The 18,963-nt window shown below is 38.9% G+C and overlaps 1 protein-coding gene across 1 annotated transcript in view; it reads right to left on the reverse strand.

Annotated features, from left to right (window-relative positions):
• The window catches only part of pcxb (pyruvate carboxylase b), a 305,729-nt gene that overhangs the window by 236,618 nt on the left and 50,148 nt on the right, over positions 1-18,963 (reverse strand). The window lies entirely within an intron of this gene.

Consider the following 18,963-nt stretch of genomic DNA (forward strand, 5'->3'; position numbering starts at 1 on the left):
GAAATTAATATTTGCCCAACATCTCATTTCAAGTTGTCTCATCTTCAGTTTAATATCACCTTATGGAAGCAGCATGCAGAGTGTAATTGCTGTATAAATGCTATACAAATCAACTATTATTGAATCATCAAGACTAGGTGGGCTTAGCATTACCATAACCAATCAGGACGGCTCATTCTAAGATCGTCAGATATCCCCTCATCACTGATTATTCCTTTCAGGATTGCCTTATAGTGAAACTTACCCTGTTTGGAGTGAAAACTAAACTGACGGACAACAAATATCAAGGCATCCGAATAACATCAAGGGTCTGAAAGCAATCTAAAGCAAATAAACAACCTACAAAGCAACGCACCTAACTGTGATAGAGGGCACAGATTTAAGAACACAGTCCACACTTTTCTCCTGGTTTGTTGTAGTGAGCATTTAGTGGAAGTGGAAGTAGGGGAATAAATAAGATCAGGACAAAGTAAATTATCTGAACATACCAATCGTTCTAGTCTTGGATAAAAAATAAAAAAATAAAAAAAAGAGTACTAATTTAACAACAACAACGGGCATAATGATGATATGTAAACAAATAATTTAACTCCAAAAATAACAGCTTCCCTAAAGGCAAGTGCATAGCAAGTAAAACTAGGTCTGGTAAAAGGCTTAAAGAGCACAGGACAGACACCCACATCCTACACATCTGTTAACAGTGACAGTATTTTTATTCAGATGATATTTCACATTTTCAGTGAGCCGACTTTTCTCTGCAGAGAGAAATTGGTTCTCACAGCTTCCACACTGGAGATTCCTTAGAGGGATCATGCATAACTCAAACCTGACCAACACACACAAACATGCAAAGGCACATAAACAAGATCTTCCCACACAAAACACCAACACACAGTTCTGCTCTTCCAGCTGATGTGAAACAGTCAAGCAGGAGTTGTACCAATTAAACTGTGCACGAGTGTGTATGTGTGTGTGTGTGTGTGTTACCTGTGCTGACAAATTACCCAACAGCCACAGCTGGGATGATTAATATAGGCCCAGAGAATACCAGCACACAAGCTCTTAGGTTTACACCACACAGTACAAAGCCATATGCTTGTACAGCACGTCTCCATACACAGGCTATATGCACACGTAAATGTACTGTAACCACATACCGTACACTGAATATGTGTTTCGGGGTAGCCAATCACGCACAAAGTGCATTTCTCTTAATTTTCCGTGTGTAGCCAACTTTTGCACACAGCGTGCCACGGACGGCCACACAGCAGTAAACGCACACACAAGAACACAAATACACAGACATCTACGGATTTCAAGCTCCCACTAATTCACACACAGAGCACCAATGTGTCGCTCCATATTAAACTAATTTTCCATCGCTCTAACACACTGAATCAGTGAGTGAAGTAGCAGCCAGTGTAACAGATTGAGTGGTCACTGTTTGATAAGGTCTGGCAGCAAAGTCGATGTGCTGTACCAGTGGAGGGAAAGGTCATTGGGATGCTGAATGCATGCATCCTACCACACACTTCAGTATTTTAAAAATGCTTAAGGTTTGTTGACACATTGTGCTCCCTGCTGCAGGCCAGTGTGCCTCTAACTGCACTTAAATGATCCCAACATTGATGAGTGCACTGGTGTACAGATTTGAATAAAAAGTGACAAAGACAGATCAATAGTAAAATGTCATAGGGAGGCAGTGTGAAACGAAAATGCATTTTACTGATGAGTACAGGAGAAAATGGGTTAAATAGATGGAGAATATAAGAGAAAGATGGATGGATCAAGGAGGACAGTGACATGGAATTACTGAGTGGGAGTGGAGAGAGACGAGACAAAGAGAGAACAGTTGGATAAGATGGATTAATCAGGGAGGCAGAAAAGCAGAAAGATTCAGTAATTGAGGAACCGTCACTCAACCCGTTTTTTTTCCCATCACCAAACCCTTCAGCTATAAACAATTTGTAACATTGAAATCAAAATTTAACAAGGATCCTTTATTTTCCTTTGCCCAGAGCAACAGACTGTACCAGGAAGTTCCCATTGAGTTCCCAACAGTGGAACACATTGGGTGAAATTTATCAACAAGATGGAGCAAAGTGTTTGCAGAATAAAGACCCAGATATCACAGAGGGGTCTTATTTCCCCAGCACAGGATCAGATGAAAAATAACCCTTTGTCTAGTGTGTTCAATAAGCTGCTTTAGAGACAATGTGATGGTCCAAACAGGAGAGCAGAATGAATTAAAGTCAAAAGGCATAGAACAAGCTTGGAGAAAAGAGTTGATAAACTCGAGAAAAAGTAAATCAGACAGATTTCCCCCATTTCAGTGAGATGATACTGCAGCAGAAATGCAAACAAAACGAATTCAAATTATTGCATTGGTTGATGCCTGTGTCTTTGTAGTCATTTAAACAAAGATTGTAGTGAAAAGACGAGGACAATATTTCCCTGGAATAAAGCAGGGTCCAAATGCTGTTGCCAATCAGTACATCCTTTATGGACAAAGGTCAAACAATTTCTTGGAAGATTCTTCCGGCCCATACAGAATACTTTTCTTCTACTTGTTCTGTGGACCCAGCATTTCACTACCTATATAGTACCTTTATATGTATATTTGTAATTGATACATTTTTCTTTCCTACCATGTGATTCGCACTAACGATTGTCACCATTTACTTCTGCTATTCTGAATACAGTTTCTTTTCTTGTCTAAGGATAGAGTGCATTTTAGTATTTTGTTGCCGAGAGCTGCATTATAATTACCATCTGAATTTCAAAAGAGGGCTCAGCAGGAAGTATCAACTGTTTGGTGTTATTCGCTTTTGTTATTTTTGGTATGCGTGCCAGACTTTCTGGTACAAATCCACATTGTTTTCTTTAGCAGATTGATGTTGGGGATCAGGTTGTGTTGACTCTTTAAAAGTGTAACAGCATCGTCCCTTTGGGCTTTTAAAAACCGTCTTTGATTGAACAATTTGTGCTCAGCCTCTGTCAATACAGGGAGTTCATTGCTTTGCTGGGTCTGTAGAACAGACACATAGAAAACCATTTAATCTATTGCAATTTGTGACCCTAACTATCAAGTTTCTTTTGACATATTCCAGTGTTTGTGTAAAGACCCCAACAGGTAGAGCCTTCAGCAACCAAGGTGTGTATGGATCGATATTGAATTATAAGAGATGTTCGAATCATGTTCGATTAAGTCGACATGAATGTGATGCTTCAGAAATGCCTGGTCTCTTTGGAAACCTATTGCAGATATTTTCTGCAAGGACAAGTGGTAAAACAGAACTAGCCGATAAAGGCTTGTGGGTGCTAAGAACATCAATACATACAAAAGCAGAACTTGTGCTTTGATTAGGGAAGGTATATAGGAAGTATAAAGGCTTCTGATTTTCCTTTCAACTCAAAGTTTGTTTTAAATCTTTGTTTTTTTTCAAAATAAAACCATCAAACTACCTGAAAAAAACAAAACCACTTCAAATCCAACCGAAATATTACACACACACACACACTCACAATATATTCATATTTCACAGCACACTGCAGCCATCCACTTCGCTGCCATCTTCCGGTGTCTCAAATCCACCAGCCAGAGAGCAAAACCTGCTGTGTCATGAAAGGGTCAGAGGAGGAGTCATGTGGTACAAAGCTCCAGGATGTACATTAAGCACAGGGAGCAAAGACGCTGACAACCTGAATGGTTACGTTAGTGTCTGTGTGAGCACATGTGAGTGAGAGGGTGCAAGTTAGTATCTCCGGTTACTGAAGACAGGGAAAATTATTCCTCTTTATTCTTTTGCGTTTATCAAATATATGAAGAATTTAGCTTTATATTTCCTTATTTTCTTCTTCACATTCATTTTGCTGCAGCCTAATCATTTCATACAATGCCCTCAAATATAGATTAATTGATTTGGTTTCATGCTCATCTATAACATGGCTGGTTCTGTACTGGCGGCTGTTCTGAAACCCCTAAAAACCCTGATTGCAAAAAGAATGTTGTACAAGCTGCTCATAATTGACAACACTGCACACCCTTTATGCAACATAAAGGCGAGTCTTTGGCCAAAGGCTTCTTCAGCTCCACTGCAACAAGGACCAGTACAAGCTGCCTTCCTACCAGATCCCCAAAAGCCTAACATAATGACTCTATATTGACTTGTTCTAAGCTTTATTGGAAATTCTGCTGTATCTCTATGCAGTCCTTGTAAGCACAGAGAGTTAGAAAGAAGAAGGCAGATGTAAAAGCTCACAAGTGGCATTAGAAGTGCAGCGCCTGTCTTATGAAAGTCGAAGCAACAATTTAACCTTGGTCTAAAATGAACAGCAGCAACTATATTGCCAACTTCTCACCATAACATTTTTAGAAACAGATGTTGGAACAAAGTCTAAGGTGAAATAATTGAGAGTTAAGTCCATTGGTAGAGGAAGTCATCTGTTACTAAAAGCCTTGTACGCATGCCCAAGTCACACGAGGGTTCTGAGAGACGAGGCCTGCAGCTGAACTGTACCGGACAGCAGCTTCTGATTCTCACTCCCAGTCATTTGAATATAAGAAATAGAAATAAAGAAATGTAAAATAAAATGTGTCATTAAATCAAATTAATCTAGAAACCTAAAAGGAGCCATGAAGGAAAAAAGTAGAATTATTAAACAATCTCAAATAAATTAGATGTTTATTCAAATAGAAGTTCAAAGTGCCATGAAATTAATAAATGTAGTATTAAGAAACGAAAGTGTAAGAGAAAAAAGTATATTTTTTTCATCCATCCTGAATAAAATGAAAATTTAATCTTAAACAAAACTGCATTCTATAGAAAATACCATTATCCATTTTCTGCCAAGTAGGGATCTGTAACTTTGATATTTTGTGGAAAAAAGGCAGAATTAAAGGTGCAACTTTTTGACTGCCAATGTAAGGACCCAAAATAAACTTTAAAACATCTTATAGAGCCAGGAGAACTAATGTTAGTTTACAGCATCAAACTGAGAGCAAGTTCTGCTCTCAAAACAAATCAGAAAGGAAGAGCTTCAGGTATTGCAAGGGTGGAGAGGCTAAATCAAAGGTGTCAAAGCAAACTTCACCATGTTGTCAATTTCAGTAAAGTCAGAGAGTAAAGTCTACTCAAAGTGACAGAAAAGGGGATGGGGCAACAAGTGCTGTTTTATCTTAGTTGTCAGCTAATGTGAGAATCATTTAAAAAAATAAAATAAAAAAAAGGCATCATTACAAGTCTACCCCAGTAAAAAAGATAAGTTATATTTTTGTAGGTTTTCCTCTTTGTTCCTCTGAAGTTGCTGTGTGGCATCTTAAAGCAACTTTTTATTTTTAGATTGTATAATCCAAAGATTGCACAGTCACCAGCAGTTATTACAAAGATATTCTAGAAAAATCTCACTACCCCATTCTTATTTAAATGCTGCTTTTTGCTCCAACTACAGCTTTCCTCCATTTTCCTTCTTTCATCCGTCTTCTCTTGAGGGGGTTGGAGTTAATCTGATGCCAAGATTTTCTGTAATCTGATCCAATTCCCTTTCAAACTTGTAACACACAAGTCTCACTCGATTCATTGCCGATACAGCCACAGAATAACACAAAAACACACACTCACAAATAGATCAGCTCCATTTCAGTGGTGCCACCTCACTAATCCTTTTGCTGCAGGCAGCTACCAAAGCAGCTGAGCTCACCCACCCGAACACACAGTGCACAACCAAAATCACACAGGAACAAACATAAGCAGCCATGCACACATATCACATACGAGCACATGCAAACAAAACCCACGACCATGATAAACACAAAAACGTGTACACCCACACAGACACACACTCCTATCTGCACCCACACAGTCATATTCATCCCAGCTATAATGAAAGAAGCTTGACCGGAATCCTCCATCCATTTTCCAATTCACGTATTCATCCCCTCATTCCGTCAGAATTGCCCCTTCTAAACTCCGATTAGGATTCAGGTCATCCTCACCTCCTCTATGTACACATTTCCCCAGCTCCTGCAGCTTTTTTCTTGCCAAAAAAAAAAAAAAAAAAAAAAAAAAAAATCATGAGGAAAACATGTTGATCTAAAGGATGACAAACTTGACATGGAAAATACAAGATTCTACAGCGCTAAAACATCTAAGCAATACCAATTTAAATGTTCATGTTAGATGTTTTACTCAATGCTTCTGGTTGATTGAAAATTTACTTGTGACGTCTTTAAATCATATGGAGCACTGAAATTGTGAAAGACTCCCTCTGACTAGACTGATGACCATGCTTGGCACTTGTGGTAAATTTGACATTAGGCCCATTTCAGAATGCAGTCTGAGCTGGTTTTCATTTTGGGACAGGATCAGCCAGAAATGACAGAAAAGCCACAGGGCGGTTTACGGGATGTGCAGTGTTAAAATAGTAACATCACAGCTGACGACCATTATATACACACTTATTTGTCTATTGATATGAACAAAATAGTCCTTAAAACATGCGCACACAAAAAACAAAACATAATAAAAAAATAAATAAACAAACAAACATGGTCCAACTTGCTCCCTCTCAATAAAGTATGGTGCCCAATTACAAGTGTGCGGTGGTGCATTTCTCTGCAAAGATGCCCCCTTGGCTTGTGGTTCTTATTTTGTAAGAAAAAGAATTTTGTGGGCTGCAACCTTTGCACAAAGGATGTGTAGCTACGAGCCAATGACAGGTAGGTGTAAGGCTTAAAACACATCAGTTCACTTAACCATAAAATCTGACTATGAAAATGTTTAAATCATCAATATTTCATTTTGAGTAAATTGTAAGCTAAATTATCCTTGTAACAGGAGAAAAAAAAAAGCTTCCTGTCAAATAGAAAATAATTTTTGAAAGTCAAATTTACAGATAATTGCAATAGGTGCATCTCAAGTTGAGCAGTTGGACATTAGCTAGGTTTAGGATGTCAATATTTTCTTGTTACATGCAGTCCAGCTGAGGCTGATCAGAAATGTCACTATTCATCAACTTATCTGGACAAGCAAATGTATTACAAATATTGGATTTCTTGCCATTACATTCTGTATAAATGTCAAACTCAGGGACGTGAAATAGAAAATTAGGCAACTGACAAAGTTGGCAGAAATCAACCTTATAAAACCACAGAGGCAGCAAATTAAGACATCTGTGTGACAGTTGAGACATTACTGTTCGCACAAGCTGCACCCACATTCAAGTCTTTTTTCACCCACCTCATTTTTAACAGTGGAAGTGGAACTCCATTTTCTTAGTCGTTTTAACAAATCATTTGAATATTGTAATTCTGGTGTTTTAACCTGTAAGATGGGTGCAAGGCAACGAATAAGTAACTCATATAGCACATCAAATAGAGTAAAGAGCATTCTAGATGCACCGATTACTGCGGACACCATCTGCATCGTTTCAAGCAGCTTCTGCATTTCCATGACAAATAAGTCTTGTTGCTGCAAACTTTACAGTCACGACATAGCAATAATGGTATGGATATAAAAATTCATGTCCACCTTTTTCCACCACATTACTATGAGGAGACTTGAACTAAATGCAAGCCTTCAGGCCATGAGCCTGCAGCTTAATGGCTGCTGTGTGTGTACTGGAAGCAATGCAACCATAAAGTGCAAACACAAACACCAGTAAGATGGAGAAAAAGCAATCTAGACCGATTTTAGATCAAAACAGACGCCAAAAACGCCTAACATGAATTCAGTCATGGCATTGTGGGCTCATAAAACCTGACATCTTTTCTAAAAGTAATTAATAGTAAACATCAAAGTGCAGTCAGACCTTTAGATGTACCAATGGGACAGTGAGAGGAGAGGAGCAAAATAACCCACAGTTAAGTCTCTACAGGCTGGCTCAGTGTGGTGTCATTTTATAACAAAGGAAAATAAAACTACAATAAGGCATTAAAGGGACACTTTGTAATTTCTTCCCCCATCTAGTGGTGCAATTTTATTTTGCAAAGTCGAATGAATTTGCTCTCTAGCGCCTCGCGTTTTCAAATGTGCGTTGCAACTTCTTGAACTACGGCAGGCGGTATGTGGCAAGATTCAAGAAGCTGTATAGATTCAGACTCAAGGTCCATACAAACAAAAATACATCAAGACACACAGTACAAAGGATTACACAACACACATACAATAACACTATAAATACAGATGACAGATAACATGTCAGATAACATAAGTTGACATAGCCTTTGGTGTGCAAGCAATGCAATTAGTCATATTCCGGGAGTTACCGGAAGTGACGTCGACGCAGCGGTAGCGTTAGCAGCAGTGTGTAGTTGCTATCTGGAAAGTGTTCTTTTAAATAAACTCCCGGTAAATTTACAAACTTTTTAATGCCTCGTTTTGTGAGTTAAGAGCCTGTGTGTACTACGGCAGAAGTTTGGTAACAATCAATGCATTATTAGTGGGATAATTTACGAGATAAAATCTATTTACCATTAGCGCCAGTAATAAGCCATTCGGCGGACGTGACGTCAAAATGACGTCATTTCCGCTTGCAGGCCTGGCATTGGGGAAAACCCGATTCGAAGTGCTTTATGTCCCTCTCAGCAATTCGTCGTTTTTCATAGACCGGAAGGACATGTCTGTATCTACATAGAGCGGGCAAGCTCTATGGAGGCTGCCAAGTTATTCTTCACTCAGGAGGACAATTGAGATTTTTGACAGATAATTTTACACCAATGAGGACTAATTTATGAATGAATATGTTGATTTGAGCTAATAAATGACTTAATTTATTACAGTGTCCCTTTAAGTGTGTCCACATTGATTTATTCCATCTACTCGTCTTTTAGCTTCTTGCCGATATAACCTTTATACACAAGCTTATTTTACCTGGTGTATCTGTCGCCTAAAAGTTTTCTGCAAAAATTTCACAGCTTTAACTTTGGGTCTTTTATGAAAAGGTCAGCGACAACCAACTCATTTTTGTTATTGGAAGCACGAATTCAATGAGTTAAAAGCACCATTATAAAAACTGCAAAAATGTTCTGCTTAAAATGAAAAATATGGGCTCCGACTTCACATGTAATGGATTGAACCGGATCTCAAAAACCAACAGAACTAAAATGCCATTATTACCCAACCATAGGAGGCGGCAGCGAAGCATAACCTTTACTATAACTTAAACATCTAGCAAGGATCTCTTTTGTTCTGCCTGCTTTCTTTCTCTTCGAAACCTACAATATGAGGCGATAATGTTTTATCAGTCTCTCCAGACTGTGCTCCATTTAAAAAAAAAAAAAAAAAAAGGTAGTTTATTCATCTCTCAGTTCCTTCAGCCTCCATCTACTACTCTGCCACTGCTTAAACTATCTGTCCTTTTTCTTCATGGCTGGTGCTGGTATGACTGTCGAGACGGTAGGTGTTAAGTGCCATCATGGCTTCCCCTTAGTGTAACATTACATTTAATTTTATTATTAGTTTGAAACAAAAAGGAAGCACTTTTAGTTTTCAGGTTGCTTTTATATGGAATCGGCTCCCAGGCTGGGTGCAAAATGCTGTTAAATCTTACAACACCTTTCTGAAAGAGCTTATATTCAAAAGGTTTGATGTTTGTCAAAAGCATATTTGTGTTTTGTTTTTTTCTTTTGCAAAACCATGAATGTATACCAAAATTTAAAAACTACATAGATCTTTAAGAAAATCATAAGTATAAGTTCATATTTAGTAGCTGTGAGCAAAAGTTGGAATGCAAGTCCTTTAACTTATTTAAAATCAGTTAAACATAGGACTTTTCTGTTTCATCTTTGCATTTGATTAAGAGGCAAGAATTGGCCTGCAGTTTTGTGGGAGTCTGAGCCACATATACGGTGAATAAAAACTGAAAGCAGCTTCTTTGTGTTTAGTTGGAAGTACTAAATATTACATTTTTAGAGTTTTAATATCCAATTATGCACATAATCCATTTGCTCATTAAACAAATCATCTTTTCCTCTTCCTGACACCGTTTCATCTGTGTTAAGGCCCAATTCCCGTTGGGAGGAAACGGGAATTGGGTTTCTACTCCATTTTGTATTATGCCAGCAGAGATGTTAAGTCAAGCTTTTTTCTGAAAATCAAGTTACTTCCCACAAGTTGTCAATCCCAACACCATCTCTTGTTAGAGAGCTGCGAACACATTCATGTTATTCTTGTTATGGCTGAGACATGACATGATCAAATGTGTGCTGTGAAAAAGTCTGCTGGTTGACAGATTCAGCTTGCTCCCTGTTCCATCTTGTATCTATTATTTTAAAATGAAATACAATAATTCCAAGTCCCTTAAATCTCTAGGCCATTCAAATTAACCTTGTGATTGCTTGATCCATCGTGCAATCAAAAGTCTACAGTAGAATTACAGTTCATCAGTAGTCCTTCTCTAATCATGCTCACAAAATCCATGTCTCATTAAACCGAAAGAAAATAACGAGGCCTTCAAACTTGCTGATAAAACATCACCGTATATCCCATAAATTCAACCGCACACACACACACAGCAAGTTAAGTGAAAATCTGAGCTCTTGTTCTTAAAATCTCCCACTGCTTCTCTGTCTTAGTGCAGCAACATTCTCAAATCGTTCCCCAGAACTTCTCTTCAGTCATGTCGTATTAAAGATTTGGCAAGAGTTTTGGGTGATTCAGCTGGTCGTGCCTGCACCCTCACTGGCACGTCTCATTTCTCCTCCCCATCTCTCACTCTGTCTTCAATCACCCTCTGCTCTGTCAGCAGTTAATAAAATCATGTTGTCCATAGAATAATGAGGAGGAACATGTACAGCTGCTTAATGATCAGAGGAGGGGTGACATGTATAAACAGAAAGACTGGAGTAGTACACAACTGCAAAAGATTCATGTCTGAGGACTTGTGTGTGAATATTTCTTCCTCATTTCCTCCAATGACCTGCTCTCTCCAAACATCAAAATAATTTTTATTTATTTATATATATATATATATATATATATATATATATATATATATATATATATATTTAAATGGGGTACTTGGGGACAGAAATGGGTTTTCTATTTCATAGGACTGTGAGCCTAAGATTTCGTATGACACCCCCCACACTACATGATTTAACACAGCCAGAAGAAGTGAACTCGGGGGAGTAAAGAAACAAGGGAGGGAAAGATGACGAGTGAGAAAAAAAAAGGATTACGAGGATGGACAGTTAAATTTGTCCCCAACTATGCGTGTAAGGTGGATGTGTGTTTCTGTGCCTGACAATCATTTACAAGTTGAGAAATGTACATGTTATAGTGTCACTTCATATCATTGTCAGTGCAACTTCCACAGCGGCCAGCCTTTACGCCTCAGGTGCATCAGTCAACCTTCAGCACCCTTGGCCCCGTTGCCAGTTGTCCTGCAAACCACAAGAGCGCCCAGTTTAGAGACGTTTCGACAATGATCGAGCCGTCACAATGAGGTTCTAGTCTTGCGTTTTCCCATATTTCAAACTTTCCAACATTAATCTGCTCACCTACTGCCTAATATCTCATTTCTTGACATGGGCCATTGAACCGAGATCATTTTCCCTTCACTCGTCAGTGGTAATGTGGTGACTGCTCAGTTGATTCTTAGTAGTTCTATGATTTTGCTAATGGACATCAACTTTCTGACTAGTGTCCGTTGCTGTATGTCAACTGAAACAGGATAACATTTGCAATTAAAGCATCTTGGCATTTTCCTCATCGGTTTCAGCCATAATTATGTTTTGCTTTTCCACTTTAAAGATAACTTTTAATCAAATTAGCAGTTTGATTCCAGTGAGTCATTTAAACTTTTACACTACAACATACTATCATCTTGGTTGTTCACCCTTTCCTCCACCAACCAGAAAGCCACATGTCATCTAAACTTTAAACTTTGCAGCTCAGCACTTGATTTTTTATTTTTTAATCATTTAGATTTTTTCTTGAAATTGTGAATTTAGTAATTACCATAGACAAATTTTTTTTCTAACTGTTATTAAACTTGCACTTAAATCTTTTCTTTAAAGAAATACTTTGAAATCTGTCATTCAAACCCCAATAGATTTCACAAATAAAACCTTTTATTCTTAAAAAAAAAAGAAAAAAAAAGATTATACACAAAGGTATTCACGCCTGACACCAGAGAACAGACAAAAATAAATTTCACTCCCTAGGTCCTTCATTTGACAAAAAAAAACAAAAAAAAAAACGCTAAATTTACTTTCCATCACAAGCATTGGTCTTCTTACAACATTATTTGGGTTTTACTGAACTTCGGGATCAAACAAAAGTACACACTGATTTCATTAAAATAAACTTAAAACTCCTCACTGTCACCAATCACACCGATGCTTCTGCTGCAATGAGAGGCCCTGCTGTGCCTCCGGCATTTGAACAAACAGCACATGAACACACCACAAAAACTATTTCCAGCTGCCGGCCAGGATGTACTTGCCTTGCCTTTCAAGAGGACATAGCTTGTCAGCTCAGAAGAGGGCAGTAGTATATACGTTGTACAATAAGGAAAAGTGGAATATAGAGCAGATACAAATGTAAACATAGCTGCATGTGCTCTTTGTTTTCTAGTATTGAAAAACTAAGCTGGTTTCTATTGAATCACAACTGTCCGCTAGTCTTCACTTTCTTCACTCAACATGGTCACATAAATGTGGAAGTGTTGCTTGTTTTTGAGAAATGAAGATGACAAGAGATTGTGTGCGCGACATGTTAAATTAGCCATTAGATCTGTTGTCACTGTTGACTACCTTCTTGTGCACTCATTTGCTACGCTGAACAGCCAGTTAGTGAGATCTCTTACAGACAGACATGAGCGCAATTTTACATGTTGAATCTGATGAAAACAAATTTATCTACAATGAAAGTTGAGTTCAGATATGACAACCCTCTAGATGTGTCCTACAGCCCCTAAAACATCAGGTACACATTTCAAACTCCTGTAGAATGCACAGCAGCGTAAATGATTGTTTTACATCTACCAGTGAGTATAGCTAACAGACTTCAGACAGTCACTTTCCAAGCTGAAACGCCGCCTGTATTTGGGGTACGCCCAGTGTTAATAAGCATGTGGAAGAGTGGGGATGAACAGGGAAAAGAAATAAATACCTGACCGTGAACTGAAGCAGAGGAGTACAGACGAGATAAAAGCAGGAAAAGGAGGGAAAGGCAGTGTAGCCCTGTACATACTATCCTACATACTCAGGGAACTACACCAAACTGCTGATGTCAGTGATATGCTTGGATGAGTCAGTTGCTTTGTTTTTTTCAAATAACAGTTTTAACATTTTGCCCCATTTATAAATGTGAAAAGAGAGCAGAAAAAGGATGGCACTGAAATATTTCCAGCCTTCTGTACTCTAGACTATTTTTGGTCCTGCAGAATGAAAGTGGACATTTTAACCGAGTCCAATGCAGAGGACAGGACATTTACTCAGTGAATGTGCTCATCTGCCGTTTGTTCACTTAAAGACCATCTCTTTTATTTTCTTCATTCCTTAACTGATTCCATGTTTTACTGAATGCAGCAGTGCATCATTGCTACAACTCTGCCTGTGTTACAAGATTTGTATAAAAAAGTTGGTCTTGTTTGCTCAGTCCTCAGGCTGAGCTGGCAGGAAGCAGAACAGTTGTACACCATACTGTAGAAGTATCTAGACATCCGGTACATCATTAAGATGCTAAGTAAGGAGTTATGTAGTGCAAGCTCATCACAACTGTAAAATGAGGCCAGACAGGAAAACACCCCTGGGTGACTCTTATGATTGCATTACAAGCTTCAGTGTAATTTACAAGCTTCTGCCAAAAAGTAGCCCAGCATGCCTGGCAGGAGTCAGGGGCTGAGGTCTTTCTGGCAGAAGATGCCCCTTATCAATTTAATTAGAAATTAACCAAATGGTCGGGCTTCCTGCCAACAGAGTTTAGCGTTAAAACTGGATGACTACATCTCAGAATATGTTCAGTAAAGAGCTGTTATTTAACATCTGTATAATTTGTCTTCCACAAAGTTGTTAGGCACTAAACAGCCCAATTGTACAGGAATGTGTCCAAAAGCCCATTTTGAATCTATTAAAAAGAAGAACTTCTGCCCACGTGCAGGTATTCAAGTTCAACAAGTGTCAACCAAGCCGAAACTGTTCATTTACTCCACTGCAGTATCTTAGAAAAACATATCTGGACCTACAGATATATAAAAAAAAATAATCACAAGCAATGACACCTCAAAACAGGAGGCCAATTATTGGGTTTAATTAAATCTCATTGCTTTGGCGAGATATAGAACTCCATAAAAAAATAAATAATAAAAAAATAAATCCAGACTGGCTGGGATATCGCACGAGTAGGTTCAATCACAGCAGCCATAGCACTTCCCCTTACAACACAAAGAAAGCATCAAAGTGTCTCCAAGACAATCCGAGAACTGAAGGGAGGGGATAAAATTAAATAAAGCTTTTCCTCAACAAGAAAAAACAAAACTGAGCTGCAGATCACACAAAACAGCACAGTGGGTTATTTCTGATTTTCTTGTTATGTATGGCTTTATAGCCAATCTAAGCTCAAACCCTGTTGCTGAAAACTGAAGTCAACTTCCTGTTGTCAGTGTTGCTGTGCAGCTTTGTTCTTGTTTGTTTTTGTTTGGAAATGTTGCGGCTTACAGTGATTTCAAAGACTGTACTACTCTGAGAGACTATAATTGATTGTTGATAACAGAGGATGGATTATACATTAAGATGGAAAAATGAAGACGGACATCACTATTGGGCTGTCATTATGGTGAGATAAGAGCTGAGAAAGAGCAGGTGTGTGAGCAACTGGAGAAGAGATTGTGTATACAGTACAGCACTATGATAATACATTCATCCCCTTCCTGATTTACTCAATTTTTGTCTGCATCTCAACCTCAGTTTCAGATTATTTATCAAAATTCAACATAAAAGGCAACTTGCATAAACAAACTAAAGAAAGTGGACTTTAATACCAAACATTAACCTTGTAGCACCCACAGTTGCAGATATCCAACAAGCTTTTTATTCATTTACATTATATAATTATTTACTAGGGCTGGGACTTTAGCGCGTTAATTTCGAATAATTAACTACACACATATTAGCGCGTTAAAAAAAAAACGCATTTTAATCGCACACAAATTTATTTATTTTTTTTAAATACAGACGGAAGCGTCGACAAGAGCGTGGTTGTGTGCAGATTATGCAACAAGGAATTTGCGTATCACCGCAGCGTATCAAGCCTCAAATATCACCTCAACGCTAAACATGTAGCAGCTAGCGTGGAAGCTAACGGGGGCCCAACGCAGCTTAACATCCAAGATTCTATATACTGTGTTTTCATGCATGCTACATTCAGATTTCAAATAGGGATATGTTCTGTGTTTGTTAAAATATTTGTTGAAAATGTTAATTTTCTAAAGGATAAAGTATATGCGATTAAATTCGATTAATTAATTTCAAAGCCTGTAGTTAAAGCTGCAGTCGGCAAGTTTTCAAAATTACGAGTCTAAAGTCGGAAAATTCGAACTGACACAACTTTCAGGTCCCTCCCCCAACCTCTAACAAGCTCCGAATCGCCCCCCAAACCCCTCCCCCTCTGTGGACGAGGTTGTGCACGTGAGTTCACACCAGTGTGAGCGCACACAAGCTGGGGCAGACTCACGCTCAGCAGCGTGTGCACAAGCTGTGATTGACAGGTAGGATTCCTCCACCCTAACTTGATTGGTTAAAAACAGCTGGGAGCGCTCGGTTTTTGTAAGCATGATTACAGGCTTCAGAGGGAGCTACAGATTTCGTTATTTTTCCTAAACAGCCTATTTAATATTCTACTTCCAGAATCCCATGACAGTTCAAGCTAATATGACTAAAAAAAAGTTGCCGACTGCCGCTTTAACGCGATTAAAAATTTTAATCGAGTCACAGCCCTAATAAGTTTATAATGAAATTTAAAAAGGCGTTTATGGGTTTTTAAAGAAAAAAAGAAAAAAAGTCAGGACGTTAGAGAGCACTGCAACTTTTCTTGACACAAACAGGTATAGGTTATAATTACCAATGGCTCCAGTAACACTTGGTAATTAAACTGGCTCCTTTTAGAGGCATTTTAGAGCCTTCCATTTTTAGTAGGGCTGGGCAACGATTAAAATTTTTAATCTAATTAATCACATGATTTTCCTGATTAATCACATTTGTACTCAAAATCCAAAAATTAATTCAAAAGTAGTGTATAGCCTTTAGCATTTAGTTTTATTTTAAATGTGCTGCCATATGAATGAAAGTGCTCTAACATTTGTTGTGCAAACACACTTTTAACATCAGCATTTTTATGTCGTTTTTATGTAGAAGCCTCGCTCCACAGTCCATTTCGTTGAATGACTTGATGGTATCAATTGTGTCTTTTACCTTTAAGTGATACCTTAGACTGGAACTACTACGGTGATAGGACAATTCAACTTGGCTGTAAATGCAGGAGTTTTTTTAAAATTTATTTTGAAATATGTGCTTTTATGTTGAAACAAGTAAAACAGGAAGTAGCGCTGGTTAGCTCCTTGAGCTTCACACACCTTCACAGGAGCACCTGTAACGGTGATGTTACCTGCTAGTTTATTTTTATTTTATTACTCCATGCTTCGTGGTGTTTGTTCCAACTGTATGAATGCGATGCATAGGAGAAGTGTAAGTTAAAGAATCCTAGTTTTGACTGAAGATTGTCTCTGGGGAATGACTCTGCCGTTGGTTGAGAAGCAGGCTAAAGTGGCCTGTATTACTTTGATTATTTATTGGTACCAGCAACAATGCTAAGAATGCCATTTCTTTAATGATTACAACAACTAATGTTGTCTTTTACTTTGTTTACATTTAGTTCTACGGTGTTGATGTGGCGTTAATAAACATCTGTGAAAAGAACCGGAGTCTCGCATCCAATCAATGGGCGGCATATTGGCAGTGTTTACAGATGACTTTGGTCCTGTCGACTCCGCCGTCTGGAAGAACTTTAAAATGAAAATGGCCAAGTAAAAGTTCCGTACCCTTCTCCATGTTTGGTGGATCCGCCAATTACTTTCTTTTTCCGTTACGCAGCAGACAGCAACAGACTTTTACAAAATAAAAGCCTGTGAGCAACAGACTTTTACAATAATAAAATAAATAATAGCGATACAATATTTATCGGCGGTAAATAATTAACAAGTTAACGCAATAATAATGAGTTAACTCGCCCAGCCCTAATTTTTAGTTTTACTCACCCCTACAAGATATAACCTACTTTCCACTGATTGGGTGGCAACTCGACGCAGTAGTGTCATGTGATGCTGTCCTGTCACATTTTGCAACCGCAACCTGACAGGCGCACACCTAATAAGATAACACTTTAAACAATGCACAACAGTTAAAGGACTTATGAAACGAATTTTAATCGTTGGAATTTCACAGTTTTTGCTGCTGATTCTAAAGGTTCCAAGCCTTGCGATTAAAATGAGATATTGTCTGGATAATAATTTATCCGGGAAGTCATGTTAAAACGGGCTCAAAAGGAGCCACATTTTGTCTTTTTGTGCGAATTCCTTTTTTTATGCGTGACGTCATAGGGTTGACAGAAGTTCTAGTCGTCTAACTGTAATGGCGGCGTCTATGGCTAAGACATCAAAGCACGGTGGAAAATATTGTGTTGCTGGAGGGCCAAATGGTATTAGTTGCAAAAATAGCAGCTTCACTGAAGGCATCTCTCTGCACGTTTCCCAAACTAAAAAATACTGGAACTGAGACTGACAAGGAGAAGGCAAAGACAAGAGCACGGTGGATCGTATCACTGCCTGCTGCCGCCTGCCGATAGCTGCACCTGTTACGGTGTTTGCTGGTCGGAAGCAGGGGACTGCTCGCTCTGCTCTTCCGTCTACACACATATCCAGCTAGAATTTGGCGCCGTTGTGAGTGGCTGGCCGTCTACCTCTGCTAGCTTTTTTTGTGTTTTGTCATGTTTTTATCGTTTTCATTACTACTGATGCATGGTCGCCAGAGTCTCTTGAAAATCAGAGATTCTGTGGACATAATATCGATCACGTCAACGATCACACAAAGCCACCGCCACCTGTTTTGGCGTCTGTACCCTCTTACCTATGGCATCTACCTGGTCGGTTGCCACGCAACAGCCGTCGCAGAAGACGTGGAAAGAGAGGTGGAGTAATATGCCGGCTGAAAGCCCACCTGGCTTCGCCCTCCACCAACAACGCTCGCTGCTGTCTGGTCTCTCCGGTGATTGCGCCGGCTACGACATCCGAGGCTCCGTGGATCAGTCCTACCGATGGCTGCTGTCAGTCGTGCCAAGGCCAGGTGCCCATCTCCCTGCCGCCGACCCGTGAGGATCCGCACTGGGGCCGCGCACTGGAGGATCTCCGACCCGTTAATCCACGCCATTGTTTATTAAGCTTACATTAAAACCATGTTATTATCACATACGTTTTTTTTAAAGTGGCTGGATTTCAAAGTGCCACTTCATTAGGTTTCAACGTGTCAAAGACAGCGCAGCAGAATGCCATATCTGCGAAACCGGCATGTTCAAATCTTTTCCAGTTTACCACAGCAAACATACACTATTGTGTCATTTGATTGATAACATCTTAATAATAATCAGCGTGTAGTAGGAGCGATGACTGTTTTGTGCCCGCCGATCCTGTGCCAAAAATGGTAACTTTCATTTCCATTATCCATACGGGAGGTGCAGAGAGCCTCTACAATATAGATATTAAATCAATTTGTGTGGCTTAAATTCAACGAAAGTTTTTCCACATAATGTTAGAGGTGTGTTCTTTCGACCTGCTGATGTTTGTATCAGAATTTTGGTTCCTTTATGAGATAGGTCCATCAAATGTATGTTGTTTTCGCAGCCAGCCATACTAGCAAATAAGGGAGTCAACCCTATGACGTCACGGTCGTGTGGCCAATTTCGCACCAAA

Source organism: Odontesthes bonariensis, chromosome 19, assembly GCF_027942865.1.
Source record: "Odontesthes bonariensis isolate fOdoBon6 chromosome 19, fOdoBon6.hap1, whole genome shotgun sequence".
Classification (NCBI taxonomy): Eukaryota; Metazoa; Chordata; class Actinopteri; order Atheriniformes; family Atherinopsidae; genus Odontesthes; species Odontesthes bonariensis.